The sequence below is a fragment of the Crinia signifera genome, chromosome 9, assembly GCF_055691185.1.
Source record: "Crinia signifera chromosome 9, ASM5569118v1, whole genome shotgun sequence".
Classification (NCBI taxonomy): Eukaryota; Metazoa; Chordata; class Amphibia; order Anura; family Myobatrachidae; genus Crinia; species Crinia signifera.
In genome coordinates this window covers 82,709,602-82,727,974 of record NC_139225.1, presented here as the reverse complement: position 1 = coordinate 82,727,974, position 18,373 = coordinate 82,709,602, and the positions used below count along the sequence as shown (strand labels likewise).

The window sequence follows — 18,373 nt, the reverse complement described above, 5'->3', positions numbered from 1 at the left end:
AGATACAAAAATACAGTAGATACAAAAATATGTATGTATAAACATATACTGTAATGATAGAATGTAATTGTATTGTAGGGAGATATATCAACCAAATTACTCAATAATCTCAATCTGAGATTTGCTTAATCCTGAGTCATTAGTTGACCCGATTATCATTCAATTTAGCTAAAAACAGCACAAAATGGCAAAAATTCATTTGTGTATTGATGGTAGTCACAGTTGGGGTACCACAATGTTTAAAATTTGTTTACCTTGTGGTTATCTTAATACAGTGAGGGGAATTTACTAAAATAAATTCGTTAAAAAAAATCGTATTTTCATAGTAAAGTATTTTACTATGCCACCAATACGATTATTCATATTCGTATTGATGGGACATTCGTATTTGTATTTACAAATACGTATGAATACACCATCGACCGAATACGAATAGGAATCACCATTCAAAAGAATGGTGATTCCTAATTTACTAACCAGCTGTATTTTCAATACGACTGGTAATTAGCAGGATACGCCCGCTAATTGCCTGTCAATTACGCCTGGAAAATACACTTCATTTTCCAGGCGTATTTGGCTTCAGCCTGCACGGATCAGTCAGATCTGGGCAGGCTGCAATGTGAAAAAAATAGAAAAATAAATAAATACATTTAAAAAACGGTGTGGGGTCCCCCCACGGCCGTAACCAGCACCAGGCTGAAAGAGCTGGGGCTGGTATTAAAAAAATCATGAAACCGGGCAAATAGGGCTTTGCTGGTTTTTTTTTAAAACCAGCTCCAGGGCCGGGGCTGGTTCCCAAAATCCAGGGGACAAAATGACTAGGGGTCCCCCGTATTTTAAGGACCAGCCCCAGGCCCAACCAGCCAGCAGGGTAATACCACAGCCGGGGGACACTTATTATATAAGGTCCCGTGGTCAAAGCATTCATCCCTACTGACCAGTCAGCCTGGCCAGGGGTCCTGGGAGAGTGGAGACCTCCACAATACAGGGGACCCCCCACCAGGACTCCTGGCCAGGCTGAAGCCTGGTGCTGTCCTCAATGCCCCGGGCGGTGGTTATCGAGCTGATTGAAGTGTAAAAAATAGATTGAAAAACTATTGTCTTATACTGTGGAACTATGAGTCTCAGCAAGCCTTCCCTGCATTCTTGGACTTGGAGAACCACAAGTCCCAGCATGCGGGGCATTAAAGGGCCCACTGGCACTTGTAGTTCCACAGTAAAATAAATAGTTAAATAAACACACACATGAAATATAAAAGTATAATACATACATAACACATACATACTGATACTTACCTTTATTGAGCCCGTAGGTAGGTCCCTGGGTCCAGGGTCCAGGCTCCGGGGCTCCAGGATCCAAAGAAATCTATTTGGGGACCTGTGGAAGGAAATCCTACTCACCAAGGTCCTCCGGCAAAGATCATGTCCTCTTCTGTCCGATGTAGTCCAGGTCTCCAGAAAATAAAAAAATGTGTATGTTCCATTGGTACCCATGCACTAACTAATAGGAGATACGCTGAGGTTTTATCTTCAGCGCCTCTCCTCAGAATGATTCTATTGGCCGCCTAGCAGCCAATCAGGAGCCAATAAATTCTATAATAAGTGTTCCCCGGCTGTGGCATTAACCTGCTGGCTGGTTGGGCCTGGGGCTGGTTCTTGAAGCCCACGGGACCCCTAGTCATTTTGTCCCCCGTATTTTGGGACCCAGCCCCGGCCCTGGAGCCTGGGGCTGGTTTAAAAAAAATCAGTGAAGCCATATTTGCCCGGTTTCATGATTTTTTTTAATACCAGCCGCGGCTCTTTCAGCCTGGTGCTGGTTACGGCCATGGGGGGGACCCAACGCCGTTTTTTTTTTTTATTATTTATTTATTTTTCCATTTTTTACACATTGCAGCCTGCACAGATCTGACTGATCTGTGCAGTCTGCCTAGACAAATTCGTATCAGCGGCCGTATACTACGAATGAATACGCCATCGGGGGTTTAAAAAACAGTCATATTTGACTGCTTTGTAAATTACCCTCCGGAACATGAATTTGCATACGGCTGTTTTAGCCGTATACATTCGTATTCATTCGTATATATATTGTATTCGTATTCTTAGTAAATTCCCCCCAGTATGTCCATAAATTATTTGCAGAGTACACTTAATAGGATAAAAATGATAGGTCATTAGAATATACCACAAAAGGAAGAATGCTCACTCTCGCTCGGCTTTGCTTTGCTACTTCCTACCTCTGTGCCTCAATGGGCAGTGAATAGGATAGGTGAGGATGCAGAGTCCTAAGTTTTTTTTTAGCAAAAGAAGGAAGGATAGTACGGGGATCTGCTGTTGTGATCTAGTACCAGGTTTTACCCCTGTTGGTCACAGGGGGTCACTCCTGGACTGAATGGTAAGTATACAGTAGAACAAACATAGCTTACAATGTCCTTTATTTGTAACACGAATGAGAAATACACAGTCATGTAGTATCCGCTGCCTTACTTTCCTGATACTGTATGTTTTAAATAATATAGTATCTCATGAAATCTATGTAATATTCAGGGTATATTCAGATGGAGCGCCTGTCAGCCAGATGTCCTGAGATGATTCAGGTTGGCGGACAGGAGGGCCATCTGCCGGGGATGCACTTCCCCATCAGCAAGGCTGTGGGGAGCAGCTCGCCTGCCCGTCTCCACTTCAGGGAGGCAGTCAGGGTAGTGGTGGCAGCTGCTGGGGGCTGTGGATGGCTTCGTGGGAGCTGCGGGGAGGTAAAAAGGACCAGTGGCGGGTGTTGGAGGACTCTGATGGAACGGGACATGCATGTGCCTCATGCAAGCGCACCCCCTTCTGTCGGCTGGAGCTAGGTGGCGAATGGCAATTCTATCACCAGGATCAGCTCCATTGAGAGCTGCTCCATTTGTAGTACCAGTAAACAATTACTAGGTGATAGACTTCAATGACACCGGAGAAAGATATCAAGAGAATGTATAAGAGTGTACTTATCCTAATAGTACTAAACACAAAGACAAACAAAAATAGACACAGTCCCAATTCCTGAAATTTAGTTTTGTTGCATGGCTTACAAGGACAAGAACCGACTTGTTACCTATACTGTTAAAGCGGATTCAGCAAATATTTCAGCTTTATAGAGCACCCTTAAATAATGAGATACTTAATTCCTACTGCAATTATGTACTTTAAAATAAATGATGCATGCTGTTTTAATCGTTTCAGGTCTATTCAAGGGATCACATGCAGTAGTGTATTGAAACATTTTAATAATATTATATATGTTTGGTAATATTTGTTATATTTTTATATTTATCTTTTAAATGTTAAAATCAGAAGAAAGTCATCAGGACAGCACAATAATATTTAAATGTATTTTAAATTGTAATTGTATTTTTAATACCTGAGCCATTAATCAAATTCCAACTTAAGCAAACTTTGTCATGTCAGTTTGATGGTTATATCTTGAAAAAAATTTAGCCTTCAAAAATGTCAAATACTTTGGACTTCTTTGCCATACTTGATGTGTGTACTGAGCTGAATCCAAACTTAGATTATTATATCAACCCCATTTTAAATGGTTTACCACGGAAAAAAGTAAGGACACAATCTATTTATTTCCAATTGAATTATTCCTCTTAACAGAATGTTTGAGGTCTGGAGACTTTGATAAGCAGTTTTCTATTTGAGTGAATATGTTGCAAGGGGACAGAAGCAGACAAACTGAAAATTGTGTGCTCAACACATTTCAACTAAGATGTTAAAAGATGTTTAGTTTGTACTGTAGAACTCTACTGTGTATCTTGCTCTCTAGATTTTAGAATACCTCAGATTGAAAACCTGTATGGTACATACATCTTAGGTCCAATAGGAAAGTAACAAAATTTATAAACCCAAACTTGTAGGAACTAAAAATGTATTCATATATAACAATTTTGAAATATGATTATGTATAATATATGGTAATATATCATTGAAAGAATGATTAGAATTCAATGATTGTATAAAATACATTTTGTGCAAACTGTCAATTCTTTGGAATCAAATGTAAGCCTGAATACGGTTACGCGTACCACAAGGATACAAGTAAGCATACCTATTATTAACAAAATTAGATTTATTATCCAGTATCCTTATCAATAATATTTAAACATAGTAAGTTAAACACTGATTATATAATCACTTTTTATGAACACGTGAGTCAGCTTAAAGTCATCTCAACACAAGCACAATATAAATCAACCAGCAGTGTAGAGTGCTCAGTAAAGTTTTTCATTATAGGCCTTTGAGTCCATGAAAAAGTCAATTTGATTCAGTGTCCACATTGTTTAATCTGGTTCTCTAATGATACAATTGCAATGGAGCTCAATTAAGTTTCAGATAACATGCTGCGCAAATGGGTTTAAATGAGCTTTGACTTCAAGAAGCTTCTTTCTGGTGATGCAACCATGCTAGGAAGTGTAACATACAACAGACATTAGATGATTACTTAATATTTTACACTGACTATCCATTTAATAAGCACTAATTGTCCAGCAAGTTACTCAGAAATTTCTTCAGAATATTGGCTCATGGGAACCTTGGAAAGTCTGAACAGTTCCTCAACAAAGGCTGATCTTTGAGTTTTTACATTCACAGTTTAAGTTTTCTGCATTAAAAAACTGGGTTTCAATTTGATTAATAGTGATGTTAATAAGTATACTAAAAACTTCCACTTGACGTTACAAATCAGCTTTGATGGAAAGAACATGCATTCTATTTGCTAACTCCTTTAACACGGGAACCATTGTTTTCTTGTTGTTGTGTAATTCAACCATATTATGAACAAACGACTGCAGTAGCCAAACAGCAGTGTTGTGTTCACTTGACTGTGACTGCAGTGACTTGGATATAATATCTAGTGGTCCTTTTTTTTGAGAGTACAATCACTGTTACAACTGGGTAAACATGCTCAAAATACTTTTTAAGTGATTTTGCTTTACATTTTTATTTACATTATTTCTAGTGAATGAGAAGATGGTCAGTAGCATCAACCAATCTGTACCAAATATCTAACAAGACTGGCCAGGCGGCAGTGACTGTTTTGGACTATCATTAGACTGAACCTGACCAGTGCTAAGGTATTTGGGGCCACAGCGGGGTGCACTTCCGGACTGCATTCCTGCATTTTTCCATCCCTTGCTGGCTCCAAATACCCTTAGGGGTAAGGATTCATCTACTATTTTTTACTATATGTGATTTGTCAAAATAAATCTTTATGTTTTTACCAATAGTCAGAAAACGGGGGGGGGGGGGGGGGGTTGTCAGTCGCACAAGACTATGTAATGTTGGGCCCTGAAGAAGCTGACCTGCGAAGCGCGTGCCGGCTAGCGGTGCGCAAGCAGGCTGTTGCAATTGTTTATTATTTTTCATATATGCATTTTGATCTGTGTGGTTACGGTGCGAGATTCCTCTAGCCCTTTTAAGGGCTGCAGCTCACTCCTGAGTCCCAGAATCTTTGTTTCACATTGATTCACCACTGGGCGCGCATTCGCCATACCCTCGAGGCGACCACTAGGGGTGCTAGTCCTACTCCATTGGACACCCCGTAGGAGTCACAACCGTGGTCTCATATGGGTCAAGTCTTTCTGGTATTAACACAGTCAGACTCCCGCGTGAACCATAGGTGGGACCGAGTAATACACATCTTCATATATATGCATGTGTATAAATATAATTAATTGTGAGTGAGCTTGGACCAGTATCCAGGTGACAGGAGTCTATTAATTGTCTCCGGAACATTTTTGAACTATATTATCACCTATTGTAAAGCACCCCCCTATGAGATCTGACAGTTGAGATAGATTATCCACTGTACAGACAAGGGTAACCCCACCCACACACTGATTACTAAGAATAATAAAGCAACAGTCTGCCTGCCACCTTTGTTTTAATACATGTTACCCCACCCTGTATATGTTGTTATATGTTTTTTAAAATTATTCGCAGCCTTTTAGAACATATCAAATAAAAGTTACATTTTATATCAAATTTTCTTTCTTAGGTGCACCGTCTCATAGGGACATTCTTTTCTTTCTCTCCATTTGTTTTTACCAATACTCTGGCGCCTGTAAATTGTCACATCCAACCAATTCTACCTTACTTCAAGGTCTGAGGGAGACCTTACGTGACAACCTAAAGGCAGCCGGAGAAGGAGCGTAGGACAATTGGTAATCAAACCCACAATTCGCAACTTTCATATAGTTGCTTGTCAGATTCAATGTGGCATATTTTTTGTGGCATCACTGTACACCTGAATATGTCTCTTTATACTGCATGGCTTGTTTTTACAATTGTTTGTTCCCTTAGCCCATTCTTGATCATATTTTGTACTAAATAGCCAACATTGGTTGTTGATAGACAAATTGTTTGTGATCTTAAGCCAGACTCTGTGTAGCATGTGTTAAGTATTATCTGAAACTGTAACTTTTGATAGAACCCTCTTTCTGCTTTTGGAAAGGTAATTTGGATGGTACAAGCCACTTTGAATAATAAATTGCTTTTTTATAAGATTTGAGAGTTTTCGATCCTAAATGAGCTATGTCAGCTGCCTGTGGTATTTCTCTGTAGTAGTATTTTCATATTCTCTTCAGAAGGCCTTCAGTTGCAACTATAAGTATCAATCCTGTAGTAGAATCATCTGTACCTTTGTGAATCACTCCCTCAATTATATCTTTCTGATACTCTTCAGTCCCTTCTGAAGATGCACCAGTGTCCACAGTTTATTAAAATGAATTACCAAAGTAACGACAAAGTTCTAGAATCTTTCTCCTTTACCCGGATTAGCAGACATGGACCTAATTTGCTTTTCTCAAATACAAATCTAGTCTATAATTGTAATAAGTAGAAGACGATCAGGTGACAGAAATAACAATGATGTACAGCAGTGGTTCTCCACCTAAGTCCTCAAGGGCCCCCAACAGTGCACATTTTCCAGGTCAGCTGGCAGGTGAACAGGTGCACTCATTAGTCACTGATACATTTGAAAAAAATTACAGGTGGAGCTAATTATTTCAACTTTGATTGTGTGTGGAGACCTGGAAAATGTGCACTGTTGGGGGTACTTGAGGACTGAGATTGAGAATCACTGATGTACAGTATAACTATCCCATAACACTGCGTAACTATAAAACTGTTATTTATGTGAAACCAGTTACAGTACTTCAAATTGGTTTCAGCATGCAAAGAATGGATTGACATTCATAACTCAGTTAGTTATTGGTACTGAGATATAACCCATTAATGATGATGTGGAGGTATTTTGTTAATTATTAGGTACTAGTATATATATATATATATATATATATATATATATATATTAGCAGCAAAATTGGATAAAGGATAGCGACTACCTGTACCTATATAAAAAACGTATCCAGTTGTAAAAAACAAAGGATTTTTATTCAAGTACACAGTACTAGTTAAAAGAGCAAACAATGGGTAAAAATAGAAAAAAAACACTTTTACGTAAAATATGCAAAATATTATAAAAAGGCCTACAACAGAATTCGCTATAAAAAAGGGGGTGAAGGGGGAGAGAGATAAAGCTGTAATAAGTAAATAAAACAGGATCAAAAAGAAAAAAACGTTTTCTTAAAAGCTGAAGTGGAGTGTCACTTATCTAAAAGGGAGGAGTCAGCAGGCTGTACCCAACGCGTTTCGTCGTAGAGACTTCATCAAGGGGTGAGGGAGGTGAGTGCCTGGAGCTCTATTTATACTGTATAGGTATGATGGACATAGTTATGAGGTCACTTCCTGTGGGATGTGCCTATCGTTTCTAAAGTGGGCAGAATCGTGAATAACTGTCTATGATCTAACTAGGTGTTTATGTGGCACGACCCTGATGCTTACTGTCTAAAGCAAAATTGTTAAAAGACACATTAAATAGCAGAAATAAAGTTAATAACAATCGTGGGTACAATGCCCCACTTCCGGTGGGCGGACGTTACTTCCGCCCCACTTCCTGTGTACAGTGATGTTAATAGTCTGTTCACTTTCCGCCACACATCGGCGGAAGTGTATGCATGCCCCACTTCCTTCTTGCAGTGGGCTGCTTCTCATTCGTTTTTGCGAGTGTCAATCATTGTTCAGCCGGGCACTTGGTTTTTTTTCTCTGTGTATTCGGATATGTTGTCTCCCGGCGGCGGCCATTTTGTGGGGGATTTTCATATCTTTTTCATGGTGGAGCGGCCATCTTTCTGGAGACAGATGTGTGAATTCAGTGTTCATACTCGTTTTAGCTCATGGGATTGTAGTGGCGATTTCAATTAGACATAGGAATGGAGAATGAAATATATTAATATAAATTCATAGTTATATTAACACAATATATTTACAAAAAGAGTTCCTAATAAAACGACTAAGTATATATGATTATAAAACCATAAAGATATATAAGCATATAAATTGCATAAAAAAAGCAGCGTTTTTTTTATTTTTTTTATTTTATAAATAGCAGCAGTGATGAGACCAATTAGTATAGCAGCAGTGTGGTATATCAAGGCTATAATAGCCTGTGAATAGGTATAAGATAAGTGCAATGGTATTTTTAGGGGCAAAAGTGCCTTGAAGTGATAAGAGGAGTGCAAATAATACTTGATGAAAATATATAAAAAATATATAAAAAAATTATACATTTTTTTTTTTTTTTTTTTTTTTTTAATTTATACAGACATATTGTGAATAAGTGAGACGGTGGTACTACGTAAATAATTTTTTATATAATTTACTTTATTTTTTGATGAGAAAAGTGGGAAAATACATAATGAAGAAGGAAAGAGTGAGAGAGAGAATAGAAGGAGAAAGAGAAAGGGGGGTGAGAAGTCCTGGTGCCAAACGATTGTCCATATCATGAGGTTTTTCTTCCTTGTGCTGTCTGTACATTACAGAACCTGTTCTTCTCAGGTGGTCACCCGTCCTGGTACTGAACAGGCCCAGACACTGCTTGGCTGCCAAGATCGGACGGGTTTGGGCATTGCCAGCGTGGTATGACTGTAATGTCTTTTTCGTGTGCCCAAAACCTCTCGGACGTAAGTGCCTTCTTGTTCGGACATGAAGAAGGACAGAAAGAAGGGGGGGGGGAAGAAGGGGGGGGGGGCAAGGAGAGAAAAAGAAAAAGAGACAAAAAAAGAGAAAAGAGGGTAGTGTAGTGAGCGTGAGGGAGTGAATTATAAGAACTGAAGGGGGATGTGGATATAATGAAGTGTATTCTTACGGAACCTTTACAGAAATGGAGCGATTTCATATCCCTCATTAAGACCATTTGGGTGTAATGTCTGGAGCTGGAATATCCAGTACATTTCTCTTTGTGATAGCTTCCGTGCCAAGTCGCCTCCTCTTTCTCCCAAGTATACATGTTCGATAGCTTTAAAGGTGAGATCTTCCGGATTCGATGCATGTGTCGTATTAAAATGTCTAGGGATTGCATGATTGTCCAATTTATTCTTGATGCTTCTCACATGTTCTTGTATTCTTATCTTCAGGGGGCGCTTGGTCTTACCGACATATTTCTTCCCGCATGTGCACTCTAGCAGGTAGATGACAGAAGTCGAGTTGCAGTTCATGAATTCCTTAATTTGGAACTCCTTGTTGTCTCCTGTGTCTGTGAAACTTCTCCTGTTCGGATGGAGGTATTTGCAAATCACACATTTGCCACATTTGTAAGATCCTTTGCACTGAGGTAACTTTGTAGAAGGTTTAATGGTCTTTAGCATACTGGGTGCAAGTATGTCCTTTAGGTTCTTGGATTTCCTGTAGACTATGTCAGGTTTAGGTGGTAAGATCTCTTTTAGTAGGGGGTCCATCAGAAGTATCCCCCAATGTTTCTGTAGAGACTTTCTGATGGTGTCTTCATGTCTGTTATATGTAGTAATAAAGGATACGTTTTCTTTCTTTTCCTCTTCTTTGTTCTTATACGTAAGTAAAGTAGTGCGACTTGTGTTCCTTGTTCTCTCTGCTGCCTTTTGGATGAGGTTGGTCGGATACTGTTTCTCCTCAAATCTTTGTCCATACAGGGTAAGTTGTTCTTCAAGGTCTTCAGGTCTGCTGCAATTTCTTTTAATTCTATGAAATTGTGAATATGGAATGTTGTTCTTCCATCTTTTCAAATGGTTACTCCTGTGGTGCAGATAGCTATTTTTATCCACGCTCTTAACAAAGTTTTTAGTTGCTACTTTTTTGTTTTCGTTCATCAGGATTAGGTCCAAAAATTCAATTGCTTCCTTTTGTACATTTGATGTGAATTTTAGGTTCATGTCATTACTGTCCAGATTTTTAAAAAAATCATAAAACTGTGACTCTGTTCCATCCCATACAATTAAAATGTCATCTATGTAACGTTTATATAGTATTATCGCGCTTTTGACATCTTGATTGTTGTAGATGTGTACATTCTCCCAGTGTCCCATAAAAAGATTAGCGAAGCTTGGCGCAAAAATAGTCCCCATTGCTGTTCCGCATTGCTGTAAGTAAAATTGATCCTGAAATTTAAAATAGTTGTGGTGTAGGATAAAAAGCATGACATCACAAATAAAATCTCTATGATCAGGTGTAAGGGAGGCATCTTCTTCTAGATAACTTCTGCAGGCTTCCACTCCTTTGCTATGTTCAATGCAGGTGTATAATGACTGTACGTCTATGGTTACCCATAGATATGTCTCCTTCCACTCAAGATTCTCTGTTATATTTAGTACTGCTGTTGTGTCCTTCAAGTATGATGGTAAACATTTAACATATTTATTTAGAAATATGTCCACATACTGAGACAAGTTCGAGGTCAATGAGTCTATTCCCGCCACGATAGGTCTTCCGGGCGGGTTTTCAAGGCACTTATGGATTTTTGGTAGGAAATAAAATATGGGGGTAATGGGGTCTGATCTTAGTAAAAATTGGTACTCCTCTTTCGTTAAAATGTTTGTTCTCAGACCTTTTAATAAGAGAATGCGTAATTCCTCAATGTACGCGTCTTTAGGATCATTAGGGAGTAAGCTGTATGATTTCTCATCATTCAGGAGCCTATGGGCTTCTTTGACATAGGCTTCCCGGTCCATGATAACCAGTCCCCCCCCTTTGTCAGCTGGTTTTAACACTATGTCTTTATCCTTCTGTAGTTTTTTGAGTGCCTCGCTTTCAGAATTTGTCAGATTTTTGTTTTCGATTGGTCCTTGTTCTGTATCGCAGAGATCTTTCTTCACTAGATCGTGGAAGATGCTGAGATTAGATCCTTTTGATTCTAATGGGTAGTATTTGGATGTTGGTTTCAAACCGGATTTGGATTTATTGTCAAAGTTTGATATTATTGCGTCTTCTTTCTTTAGGAAATGCCTTTTGAGTGTCAGCTTGCGTACAAATTTGTTCAGGTCTATGTATGTTTCAAACCTGTTGAGGCCACTTGTAGGTGCGAAGGAGAGACCCTTGCTTAGAAGGGATACCTCTGGGGTTGTTAGTACATGTTTTGAAAGATTGAAGATGCCGTTGTTGGTCGCCTTGTTTGTGATGTCCTGTTGTGTTGTTATGAGGGTCTTTTTTTGTTGTGATGTGTTCCTCCCACTGCCCCGCTTTCCTCTTCGTCTGGCAGTTTTCTTTTTAGTGGGGAGGCTTGCTTCACATTTTCTTTCAGGATCGCTCGCAGGTCCTCTTTTTTCCGTGTTCCTGTACTTGGGGATAAAAAAGAGGCTGATGAGGATGAATCTTGATCTCCACTAGATCTCAGTCGGTGTAAGGCTGTGAATCTGTTGTTGGTCCTCACAGGTGCGTTGTTAGGTGAGTCATAACTTTTGTGTCTTGTTGATGATTTCTTGTGTGGAATATGTTTCCATTTGTTTCTGTTGTCGTGTGGTATATTGTGTTCAGGGTTGTTGAATCTGTTCCAATTCTTGACCTTACCCTGGTCATAGTCCATTTTGTCCCTCAGGAATTTCTTTTCTTTGCCTTTGATGACATCCTCCTCTATTCTTTCTAGTTTCTTGTTTAGTACTTTTTCATTAATTCTATAGTCCTCCGTGTCTTTATGGGTTTCCAGAACTCCTTCCTGGGCTTTTATTGTTGTATCTAATTCTAAGAGAGTTCTTTGTTTTTCTTCAATGAGCAGTTTCATCAAGCTCAGGGAACATGCATGAAGAGTGGCATCCCATTTTTCCATAAACGGGGAGTCCTGGTTCCCAAAGGTGGGTTGTTTTTGGATTCTCAATCCTCTTGGGATCCTATTCACTGTAATATAGTGCTGTAATCCTTGTATGTCCCACCATGCTTTTATCTCTTTAGTGAGTGTTTTTTCTATGGCCCAGAATAGATCATCTAGGTCTTGTGATGGTACGGGTTCCTCTGTCTGTTTACTCTCATTAAAAATACTCTTGCACAAAAAATCTCTTTTTGTGGTTCGTTCATTGTTTCTAAACATGTTTTCTCTTTTTTTGTCTCTTTTTCTTTTTCTCTCCTTGCCCCCCCCCCTTCTTCCCCCCCCCTTCTTTCTGTCCTTCTTCATGTCCGAACAAGAAGGCACTTACGTCCGAGAGGTTTTGGGCACACGAAAAAGACATTACAGTCATACCACGCTGGCAATGCCCAAACCCGTCCGATCTTGGCAGCCAAGCAGTGTCTGGGCCTGTTCAGTACCAGGACGGGTGACCACCTGAGAAGAACAGGTTCTGTAATGTACAGACAGCACAAGGAAGAAAAACCTCATGATATGGACAATCGTTTGGCACCAGGACTTCTCACCCCCCTTTCTCTTTCTCCTTCTATTCTCTCTCTCACTCTTTCCTTCTTCATTATGTATTTTCCCACTTTTCTCATCAAAAAATAAAGTAAATTATATAAAAAATGATTTACGTAGTACCACCGTCTCACTTATTCACAATATGTCTGTATAAATAAAAAAAAAAAAAAAAAAAAAAAAATGTATAATTTTTTTATATATTTTTTATATATTTTCATCAAGTATTATTTGCACTCCTCTTATCACTTCAAGGCACTTTTGCCCCTAAAAATACCATTGCACTTATCTTATACCTATTCACAGGCTATTATAGCCTTGATATACCACACTGCTGCTATACTAATTGGTCTCATCACTGCTGCTATTTATAAAATAAAAAAATAAAAAAAACGCTGCTATTTTTATGCAATTTATATGCTTATATATCTTTATGGTTTTATAATCATATATACTTAGTCGTTTTATTAGGAACTCTTTTTGTAAATATATTGTGTTAATATAACTATGAATTTATATTAATATATTTCATTCTCCATTCCTATGTCTAATTGAAATCGCCACTACAATCCCATGAGCTAAAACGAGTATGAACACTGAATTCACACATCTGTCTCCAGAAAGATGGCCGCTCCACCATGAAAAAGATATGAAAATCCCCCACAAAATGGCCGCCGCCGGGAGACAACATATCCGAATACACAGAGAAAAAAAACCAAGTGCCCGGCTGAACAATGATTGACACTCGCAAAAACGAATGAGAAGCAGCCCACTGCAAGAAGGAAGTGGGGCATGCATACACTTCCGCCGATGTGTGGCGGAAAGTGAACAGACTATTAACATCACTGTACACAGGAAGTGGGGCGGAAGTAACGTCCGCCCACCGGAAGTGGGGCATTGTACCCACGATTGTTATTAACTTTATTTCTGCTATTTAATGTGTCTTTCAACAATTTTGCTTTAGACAGTAAGCATCAGGGTCGTGCCACATAAACACCTAGTTAGATCATAGACAGTTATTCACGATTCTGCCCACTTTAGAAACGATAGGCACATCCCACAGGAAGTGACCTCATAACTATGTCCATCATACCTATACAGTATAAATAGAGCTCCAGGCACTCACCTCCCTCACCCCTTGATGAAGTCTCTACGACGAAACGCGTTGGGTACAGCCTGCTGACTCCTCCCTTTTAGATAAGTGACACTCCACTTCAGCTTTTAAGAAAACGTTTTTTTCTTTTTGATCCTGTTTTATTTACTTATTACAGCTTTATCTCTCTCCCCCTTCACCCCCTTTTTTATAGCGAATTCTGTTGTAGGCCTTTTTATAATATTTTGCATATTTTACGTAAAAGTGTTTTTTTTCTATTTTTACCCATTGTTTGCTCTTTTAACTAGTACTGTGTACTTGAATAAAAATCCTTTGTTTTTTACAACTGGATACGTTTTTTATATAGGTACAGGTAGTCGCTATCCTTTATCCAATTTTGCTGCTAATTGTTATTTACACCCCTTACCAAGGTGTTTTTCCTTAAAGGACCAGCTGACAACCCCCTCCTTTTTTATAAAGGTTACCTATCATAACCATACTACTAGGTTATTTATTAGTCCAGAAACACAGGTGGCGCCATACATCCCCCTTTTTCTCTGGACATTCTTGGTATTTATTGTAAGGCAGCCCGGTGTTAGGACTTTTTAAACATGTTCAGAAACAATGAACGAACCACAAAAAGAGATTTTTTGTGCAAGAGTATTTTTAATGAGAGTAAACAGACAGAGGAACCCGTACCATCACAAGACCTAGATGATCTATTCTGGGCCATAGAAAAAACACTCACTAAAGAGATAAAAGCATGGTGGGACATACAAGGATTACAGCACTATATTACAGTGAATAGGATCCCAAGAGGATTGAGAATCCAAAAACAACCCACCTTTGGGAACCAGGACTCCCCGTTTATGGAAAAATGGGATGCCACTCTTCATGCATGTTCCCTGAGCTTGATGAAACTGCTCATTGAAGAAAAACAAAGAACTCTCTTAGAATTAGATACAACAATAAAAGCCCAGGAAGGAGTTCTGGAAACCCATAAAGACACGGAGGACTATAGAATTAATGAAAAAGTACTAAACAAGAAACTAGAAAGAATAGAGGAGGATGTCATCAAAGGCAAAGAAAAGAAATTCCTGAGGGACAAAATGGACTATGACCAGGGTAAGGTCAAGAATTGGAACAGATTCAACAACCCTGAACACAATATACCACACGACAACAGAAACAAATGGAAACATATTCCACACAAGAAATCATCAACAAGACACAAAAGTTATGACTCACCTAACAACGCACCTGTGAGGACCAACAACAGATTCACAGCCTTACACCGACTGAGATCTAGTGGAGATCAAGATTCATCCTCATCAGCCTCTTTTTTATCCCCAAGTACAGGAACACGGAAAAAAGAGGACCTGCGAGCGATCCTGAAAGAAAATGTGAAGCAAGCCTCCCCACTAAAAAGAAAACTGCCAGACGAAGAGGAAAGCGGGGCAGTGGGAGGAACACATCACAACAAAAAAAGACCCTCATAACAACACAACAGGACATCACAAACAAGGCGACCAACAACGGCATCTTCAATCTTTCAAAACATGTACTAACAACCCCAGAGGTATCCCTTCTAAGCAAGGGTCTCTCCTTCGCACCTACAAGTGGCCTCAACAGGTTTGAAACATACATAGACCTGAACAAATTTGTACGCAAGCTGACACTCAAAAGGCATTTCCTAAAGAAAGAAGACGCAATAATATCAAACTTTGACAATAAATCCAAATCCGGTTTGAAACCAACATCCAAATACTACCCATTAGAATCAAAAGGATCTAATCTCAGCATCTTCCACGATCTAGTGAAGAAAGATCTCTGCGATACAGAACAAGGACCAATCGAAAACAAAAATCTGACAAATTCTGAAAGCGAGGCACTCAAAAAACTACAGAAGGATAAAGACATAGTGTTAAAACCAGCTGACAAAGGGGGGGGACTGGTTATCATGGACCGGGAAGCCTATGTCAAAGAAGCCCATAGGCTCCTGAATGATGAGAAATCATACAGCTTACTCCCTAATGATCCTAAAGACGCGTACATTGAGGAATTACGCATTCTCTTATTAAAAGGTCTGAGAACAAACATTTTAACGAAAGAGGAGTACCAATTTTTACTAAGATCAGACCCCATTACCCCCATATTTTATTTCCTACCAAAAATCCATAAGTGCCTTGAAAACCCGCCCGGAAGACCTATCGTGGCGGGAATAGACTCATTGACCTCGAACTTGTCTCAGTATGTGGACATATTTCTAAATAAATATGTTAAATGTTTACCATCATACTTGAAGGACACAACAGCAGTACTAAATATAACAGAGAATCTTGAGTGGAAGGAGACATATCTATGGGTAACCATAGACGTACAGTCATTATACACCTGCATTGAACATAGCAAAGGAGTGGAAGCCTGCAGAAGTTATCTAGAAGAAGATGCCTCCCTTACACCTGATCATAGAGATTTTATTTGTGATGTCATGCTTTTTATCCTACACCACAACTATTTTAAATTTCAGGATCAATTTTACTTACAGCAATGCGGAACAGCAATGGGGACTATTTTTGCGCCAAGCTTCGCTAATCTTTTTATGGGACACTGGGAGAATGTACACATCTACAACAATCAAGATGTCAAAAGCGCGATAATACTATATAAACGTTACATAGATGACATTTTAATTGTATGGGATGGAACAGAGTCACAGTTTTATGATTTTTTTAAAAATCTGGACAGTAATGACATGAACCTAAAATTCACATCAAATGTACAAAAGGAAGCAATTGAATTTTTGGACCTAATCCTGATGAACGAAAACAAAAAAGTAGCAACTAAAAACTTTGTTAAGAGCGTGGATAAAAATAGCTATCTGCACCACAGGAGTAACCATTTGAAAAGATGGAAGAACAACATTCCATATTCACAATTTCATAGAATTAAAAGAAATTGCAGCAGACCTGAAGACCTTGAAGAACAACTTACCCTGTATGGACAAAGATTTGAGGAGAAACAGTATCCGACCAACCTCATCCAAAAGGCAGCAGAGAGAACAAGGAACACAAGTCGCACTACTTTACTTACGTATAAGAACAAAGAAGAGGAAAAGAAAACGTATCCTTTATTACTACATATAACAGACATGAAGACACCATCAGAAAGTCTCTACAGAAACATTGGGGGATACTTCTGATGGACCCCCTACTAAAAGAGATCTTACCACCTAAACCTGACATAGTCTACAGGAAATCCAAGAACCTAAAGGACATACTTGCACCCAGTATGCTAAAGACCATTAAACCTTCTACAAAGTTACCTCAGTGCAAAGGATCTTACAAATGTGGCAAATGTGTGATTTGCAAATACCTCCATCCGAACAGGAGAAGTTTCACAGACACAGGAGACAACAAGGAGTTCCAAATTAAGGAATTCATGAACTGCAACTCGACTTCTGTCATCTACCTGCTAGAGTGCACATGCGGGAAGAAATATGTCGGTAAGACCAAGCGCCCCCTGAAGATAAGAATACAAGAACATGTGAGAAGCATCAAGAATAAATTGGACAATCATGCAATCCCTAGACATTTTAATACGACACATGCATCGAATCCGGAAGATCTCACCTTTAAAGCTATCGAACATGTATACTTGGGAGAAAGAGGAGGCGACTTGGCACGGAAGCTATCACAAAGAGAAATGTACTGGATATTCCAGCTCCAGACATTACACCCAAATGGTCTTAATGAGGGATATGAAATCGCTCCATTTCTGTAAAGGTTCCGTAAGAATACACTTCATTATATCCACATCCCCCTTCAGTTCTTATAATTCACTCCCTCACGCTCACTACACTACCCTCTTTTCTCTTTTTTTGTCTCTTTTTCTTTTTCTCTCCTTGCCCCCCCCCCTTCTTCCCCCCCCTTCTTTCTGTCCTTCTTCATGTCCGAACAAGAAGGCACTTACGTCCGAGAGGTTTTGGGCACACGAAAAAGACATTACAGTCATACCACGCTGGCAATGCCCAAACCCGTCCGATCTTGGCAGCCAAGCAGTGTCTGGGCCTGTTCAGTACCAGGACGGGTGACCACCTGAGAAGAACAGGTTCTGTAATGTACAGACAGCACAAGGAAGAAAAACCTCATGATATGGACAATCGTTTGGCACCAGGACTTCTCACCCCCCTTTCTCTTTCTCCTTCTATTCTCTCTCTCACTCTTTCCTTCTTCATTATGTATTTTCCCACTTTTCTCATCAAAAAATAAAGTAAATTATATAAAAAATGATTTACGTAGTACCACCGTCTCACTTATTCACAATATGTCTGTATAAATAAAAAAAAAAAAAAAAAAAAAAAAAAATGTATAATTTTTTTATATATTTTTTATATATTTTCATCAAGTATTATTTGCACTCCTCTTATCACTTCAAGGCACTTTTGCCCCTAAAAATACCATTGCACTTATCTTATACCTATTCACAGGCTATTATAGCCTTGATATACCACACTGCTGCTATACTAATTGGTCTCA

The 18,373-nt window shown here is 39.1% G+C and overlaps 3 pseudogenes; 2 read left to right on the top strand and 1 right to left on the bottom strand.

Annotated features, from left to right (window-relative positions):
• Nucleotides 1–8,909: 8,909 nt before the first annotated feature.
• LOC146039818 (5S ribosomal RNA) lies at nucleotides 8,910–9,029 on the bottom strand (annotated as a pseudogene).
• A 3,534-nt stretch (nucleotides 9,030–12,563) lies between these two features.
• LOC146039817 (5S ribosomal RNA) lies at nucleotides 12,564–12,683 on the top strand (annotated as a pseudogene).
• Nucleotides 12,684–17,837: 5,154 nt separating this feature from the next.
• LOC146039816 (5S ribosomal RNA) lies at nucleotides 17,838–17,957 on the top strand (annotated as a pseudogene).
• Nucleotides 17,958–18,373: the final 416 nt, after the last annotated feature.